The 6,492-nt window shown below is 39.3% G+C and overlaps 1 long non-coding RNA gene across 1 annotated transcript; it reads right to left on the bottom strand.

Moving 5' to 3' along the window:
- Positions 1 to 3,148: 3,148 nt before the first annotated feature.
- LOC134217831 (uncharacterized) lies at positions 3,149 to 4,100 on the bottom strand. Its single transcript, XR_009981168.1, has 3 exons — positions 3,947 to 4,100; positions 3,716 to 3,808; positions 3,149 to 3,647 (listed from the first exon to the last, which is right to left on the bottom strand). It is a non-coding gene; the product is annotated as an uncharacterized LOC134217831 (long non-coding RNA).
- Positions 4,101 to 6,492: the final 2,392 nt, after the last annotated feature.

Genomic DNA, 6,492 nt, shown 5'->3' with positions numbered 1-6,492 from the left:
ATTCTATTTGGAGATTCTGCTACAAGTGTACTACATAAACAACAAAGTCATTTGTAACTTCATTGTACCTTATACGGAACATGCAGGGGATTGTCAAAAATAAAATACTGCTCAGCTGAGCTCAAAGTGTTTTGCAACATATCAGAAACATTGTCGTAACAGCAATGAACCGAAGTGTTATTAATTCTGCAACTTATCTGTTTTGTTTCTGATATGAAAGACATCGAATTTTAAATCACCCAAGAAGTTAGATGGGTAGAAGAATATTGCGACGCCACTTAAACGGAAATGAAACATTGTGATTTTCTGAAACTGGGAAGTGGCTTTAATGTGACTCGATGTATTGCCAGTGTCTTCAATGCAATTTATTAGGAACAAACACCTATTTGAAAGATGTTGCGGGTGCTGCTTGGGCGCTGCACTTGGCACGGTGTCCCCGGATCAGATGTAACGTTATCTAGTATGTCAGTAAATAAATTTCCTTTTATTAACTGTTTACTTTCTACGATATAAATAAATTATGATAAGTTTTATTAATTAAATGAATATTAAATATTTCGCGAATCATTTACACAACTGCCACTTGCCATAAAGCTATGCCATAAAAGCTCCCATTTCAAATATGCTTTTAAGGATAAAATCTTTGAAATTAATTAGATTAAATATTAATGAGTCTTGAGAGAAATAATTTAGTTTACTTTAACTTATCCTATAAAACTCGTCTAAAAATTATTATTAAAGTATTAGTGAATTTCAATTATTCTTAAGCTATGACCATGCAAATTTGGGGCACTAATATGTGCTTCTGAAACTGCTCTGCCATTTCTATTCCAACTTGGCTGAAGAGTAGAAGCCAGTTTCAGTGCGAATTTAATTTTTTCTAAGTTTAATTAGTTTAATTGTATTAATTTTTATTTTTTTTTATTAATTTATTGATATGAATAGTTCGAGTACCATCTGTATCGCACGGAGCAAACGCTCTACTCTCGTGCATTGTCTAAAAGTACTTAAAGGTAATTATCCATTGAATTCATTTATTTAATGATTACACACCTAACCAAGATTCATGTCGGACAGCAGCGTCCGAACGACGCTTTTGTACGGGTTTTTCTTTTTTCCGTTCCCGCTGGACACGTCTCGTCCACGCGGTGTGAACCCGGCGGTGCGGGCCCGCCATTACGGTTGGCAAACGAGAAGTGAGGCCTTCCGACCTACCCGCAGGCGAAGGCCAGTTGGAGACCCGTGACGCTTCCCGAGGAGAGGAGACGGCAGAGTATCGGACCGTCAGCCACTGCCCCTTCTCGCAACTCTAAATCGACCATCAACGCACGTGTGCCCATTCCGGCGATGCATCTGCCGAAGAGCTCGAGTGTTCCGTCGCACCATTGATCGGACACCCCCTGTAGCTGGCACCGTCGTTATCATCGCTCGATGACGACACAGCCCTGTCGGTATACCAGCCGCCAGCATAAACCCTGATCAGGTATGTCGCAAATCATGGCCATGTAACACACACAACAACACTCACACTCTCACTACACTTTAAAATGAATCTTGGAAAAAAAACATAATACATAAATGAATTCAATATAAATTTCTCTTGCGTTCATTCATTTATCTCGCTAAGCCCTGTGGTTTGTTAGTCTGCCCGGGAATGTGTTGAGTAGACTGGCCCAGGAAACAAAAAGTTGGATAATTCCACGGGGCACCCCCCAGGATTGTGTCTTTGGGTGAGAAAATCAATCTCTGAAAATTTCAGCTCAATCGCTTGTTGCATAAGCTGGCGCATTTGATTTCAAGTTTGTATGGGGATTTCAGCCAAAATGTATAGGAAAATGCACCTCCGTCACTCATTCGATCTGGAAATTGGTTCTGATTGCTCGATTGACCTCAGAATTGCAAAAACGGCAGTTGGTATGCTACAGAACAGTTTCACAGAACATTGTATGATGATTAAATGAACTTTTATATGGGTTTCGGCTGATGCGATTCGATCAAAAAACCCAAAAATACACAAATCAGCTCCTAATAATTCAGCCGAAAATTATATAAAAGTTCATTTAATCATCATGTAATGTTCTGTGAAATTGTTCTATAGCATACCAACTGCCGTTTTTGCAATTCTGAGGTCAATCGAGCAATCAGAACCAATTTCCAGATCGAATGAGTGACGGAGGTGTATTTTCCTATACATTTTGGCTGAAATCCCCATACAAACTTGAAATCAAATGCGCCAGCTTATGCAACAAGCGATTGAGCTGAAATTTTCAGAGATTGATTTTCTCACCCAAAGACACAATTCTGGGGGGTGCCCCGTGGAATTCGACAACATTTTTTTCTCCCCATAGTAATCTGGGCCAGTCTAGTGTTGAGTTTACGTTTCATGCGCTACAGATAGAGTACGTTTTTGCCTACGTTCACTTTACTGCTTCGGTGCGTTCACCTCAGGAAAACTTCACCTCTGAATTTTCTTTGTCTCCCGGATAAAAAATATTATTAAAAAACAATAACTTTTTCTGTTACAACACCATTGCGTATATAATAATTACCATTGAATGTGATGGAAATTTTACAATAAAATTGCATAAGAATGAATGGTTTTGCACGATAAAATGAATGGTAAATGGGACTTTTACAATTAAAAATGGGGGTTGTTATGTATCTTTACAATAAAAAAATCGAAAATTTTCCATACAAAGTTCAGAGCAAAACAATTGATTTTACGGTTCTTCAATGGGATGATTTCTCTGAACGAAACAATAGAAAACAATGTGTTTTAAATGTTTTTCCTAACTTTATTTTATTGTTTTACTTTTAAAGTACAATTGTTTTTAAGCAAAATTTCACTCCAGTGTTACAATAGAAATATAATACAATTTGTTTTACAATTTATTTTTTTAACTGAGAAAACATCACATTTCTTGTGAGATGCAAAAAAAATATCTACCTCTTTACAAAACATCGTTACAATTTGTAATTCGGCAAGCCTCGTTGGATAAACGTACAACTCGTGCTGAAAAAATCATCTTTTTGCAATTTGTTGCACAAACTACTATTATTCACTTCTAAATTATTTAAATTTCAATTTGATTTCAACTTAATTCCAATTTTATTTTATTATATTAAAATAGTTCTATATAAACTTTTATCGAATTTAATTTTAGTTTGATTTTTCTAGTTACATTTCGGCACCAACATTTCAGAAGGGCGAAACTGCTTTTGTAAACAAGAGCTTCTCACGTCGCTGGTGGCCTAATTTGAGCCTGCCCACAACATCCAGTAACATTGATTGATAGAAGAGGATTCGCTGCTTCCACCACTGGCGTTGGATTGCGTGGGTGGGCTCAAATTAGCTTACCGGCGACGTGAGAAGCTCTTGTTTACCAAAGCAGTTTCGCCCTTTCGAAATGTTGATGCCGATTTTATTTTTTTTTTTCAATTCAATTTCAATAAGATTTGTTAGAGATATTGTTGATCGTATGCAATACTAGATGAGCACGTTATAACCGGTTATAACTGCTCTGCTGTTATTAGCTGGGATGTTAATTTGGGCTGGATTGGGACACTGGTGGCACCTATCTACTCTACAGATTTGTCTTCGCAGGTAGCCGTATCTGTACCGCAGAGATCTAAGATCCGTAGGTATCCTGTGAAAGTTGTAAATGAGGAGAACATGTGATGAAATACGCCAAGAGGGAAGGGAAAAGTTACCTACATTCGCTCTCGGAAACAGTCAACGCCGGCCATCGTAGGACTTTCAATCAATGGAAGCGGCGAGCAGCAGATTTTAGACATTAGCTTCACAGTTCTGAAATGGAATTAGGAAGAGTGTTAACTCAAATGTTCCGTATTGCTTCGGCGGAGAAAATCAATGATCCCCCGGGAAAGTACGAAAGGATTAACAACAAAATTATCCGGTATTATGATGACACCACCTAATACATACCATTATTACACGCCAATCATTCCCCGCTTACTCGTTACCGGCAGAGACGATGTTAAATTACTTCTCTGTTTACCAGAACCAAACAATGAAAAAACACCTGCTCCACACTCCATTCCTGTTTGATTTCTTTTTTTGGTTTTTTTTCTAATCGTCAACAAACTGTACACGCTCAAATGAATCCAGCCTTTCTCCGAGTAAAATGAAATGCAAAATTTTAATTTTTTTTAATGTTGATTGTTAAATGTTGATTGAGAACAATTTATAATTAGAACATTTCAAGACTTGTAATAAAAAAAAAAATAAAAATATAAGAAAAAAAAAAAAAATAGAAATAAAAAAAATTAAAAAAAAAATAAAAATAAAAATAATCATAACATCCAAAATGTTTTATAATAAACTATTGTTATTTTATTGTTTTTAATTGTTATTTTATCATTACAATAAATCAAAGAAATATTCAAAAATTATTGTATTTCTAATTTTGAAATAGGATTCTCTCATTAATGAAGTAGAAAAAATATTATTTGTTTAGTATTTTGATGCGCAAAACAAAACACTAGGGCACAATAAAAATATAATAGAATGCATTGATAACATTTAAATTTATCGTGCTTTTTAAGTAAGTACAATAAAGATTTTTTTTTTTTTTTTACACCTAAATAAAGAATAAAAAAAAAAAATTAAGATTTTTACAACCATGGAAATTCTACATTAAGTATACAATAGTTTGTATCGTTTGACATAAAATCTATTGTATTTCAATATGTTAAACCTTACAAGGTACTGTAAATTTTTATCCGGGTAGCTTTGGAACCGTTCTAAAACCCCTAGTAGATTGCGCTCATGCTTCCTAAAGCTAAGTCGGGCAACTTATTATAACACGACCAGTGGTCTCTCAACGTTGAGAGTGGCGCATAAGTCACTGAGTTTGTGGCAATTCATTTAGAGCTTTGACGAACGGTTACACAGAGAAACGACTGGTATGACGGCTAATGTGAGCAGTTAGTGGAAGAGAAGAATGCAGCATGGGCGAGATTGCTGCAACACCGCACGAGGGCGAACGAGGCACGATATAAACAGGCGCGGAACAGATAAAACTCGATTTTCCGGAGGAAAAAGCGCCAGCAGGAAGATCGAGACCGTGAAGAAACGGAGCAACTGTACCGCGCTAATAACACACGAAAGTTCTATGAAAAGTTAAACCGTTCACGTAAGGGCGACGTGCCACAGTCTGATATGTGTAAGGACATAAACGGGAACCTTCTTACGAACGAGTGTGAGGTGATCCGAAGGTGGCGGCAGCACTACGAAGAACACCTGAATGGCGATGTGGCAGACGAAGATGGCGGTATGGTGATGGACCTGGGAGAACGCGCGCAGGACATAATTCTACCGGCTCCGGATCTCCAGGAAATCCAGGAGGAGATTGACCGGCTGAAGAACAACAAAGCCCATGGGGTAGACCAACTCCCAGGAGAGCTATTTAAACACGGTGGTGAGGCACTGGCTAGAACGCTGCACTGGGTCATTACCAAGATTTGGGAGGAGGAAGTTTTGCCGCAGGAGTGGATGGAAGGTGTCGTGTGTCCCATCTACAAAAAGGGCGATAAGCTGGATTGTAGCAACTACCGCACCAACTGCAAGGGAGTTCGTGGGGCAGTACCAGGCGGGTTTATGGGCGAACGCTCCACCACGGACCAGGTGTTCGCCATTCGCCAAGTACTGCAGAAATGCCGCGAATACAACGTGCCCACACATCATCTATTCATCGACTTCAAAGCCGCATATGATACAATCGATCGGGACCAGCTATGGCAGCTAATGCACGAACACGGTTTTCCGGATAAACTGACACGATTGATCAAAGCGACGATGGATCGGGTGATGTGCATAGTTCGAGTTTCAGGGGCATTCTCGAGTCCCTTCGAAACCCGCAGAGGGTTACGGCAAGGTGATGGTCTTTCGTGTTTGCTATTCAACATCGCTTTGGAAGGGGTAATACGAAGAGCAGCGATTAACACGAGTGGTACAATTTTCAATAAGTCCGTCCAGTTATTTGGTTTCGCCGACGACATTGATATCATGGCACGTAACTTTCAGAAGATGGAGGAAGCCTACATCAGACTGAAGAGGGAAGCCAAGTGGATCGGACTACTCATCAACACGTTGAAGACGAAGTACATGATAGGAAGAGGTTCAAGAGAAGACAATGTGAGCCACCCACCGCGAGTTTGCATCGGTGGTGACGATATCGAGGTGGCAGAAGAATTTGTGAACTTGGGCTCACTGGTGACTGCCGAAAATTATACCAGCAGAGAAATTCGGAGACGCATAGTGGCTGGAAATCGTACATACTTTGAACTCCGCAAGACGCTCCGATCGAATAGAGTTCGCCGCCGTACCAAACTGACAATCTACAAAACGCTCATTAGACCGGTAGTCCTCTACGGACATCAGACCTGGACGATGCTCGTGGAGGACCAACGCGCACTTGGAGTTTTCGAAAGGAAAGTGCTGCGTACCATCTATGGTGGGGTGCAGATGGC

This window comes from Armigeres subalbatus, chromosome 1 (assembly GCF_024139115.2).
Source record: "Armigeres subalbatus isolate Guangzhou_Male chromosome 1, GZ_Asu_2, whole genome shotgun sequence".
Taxonomy (NCBI): Eukaryota; Metazoa; Arthropoda; class Insecta; order Diptera; family Culicidae; genus Armigeres; species Armigeres subalbatus.
Note: the sequence above shows the minus strand (reverse complement) of the source record. Positions and strands in the feature narration are given on the sequence as shown.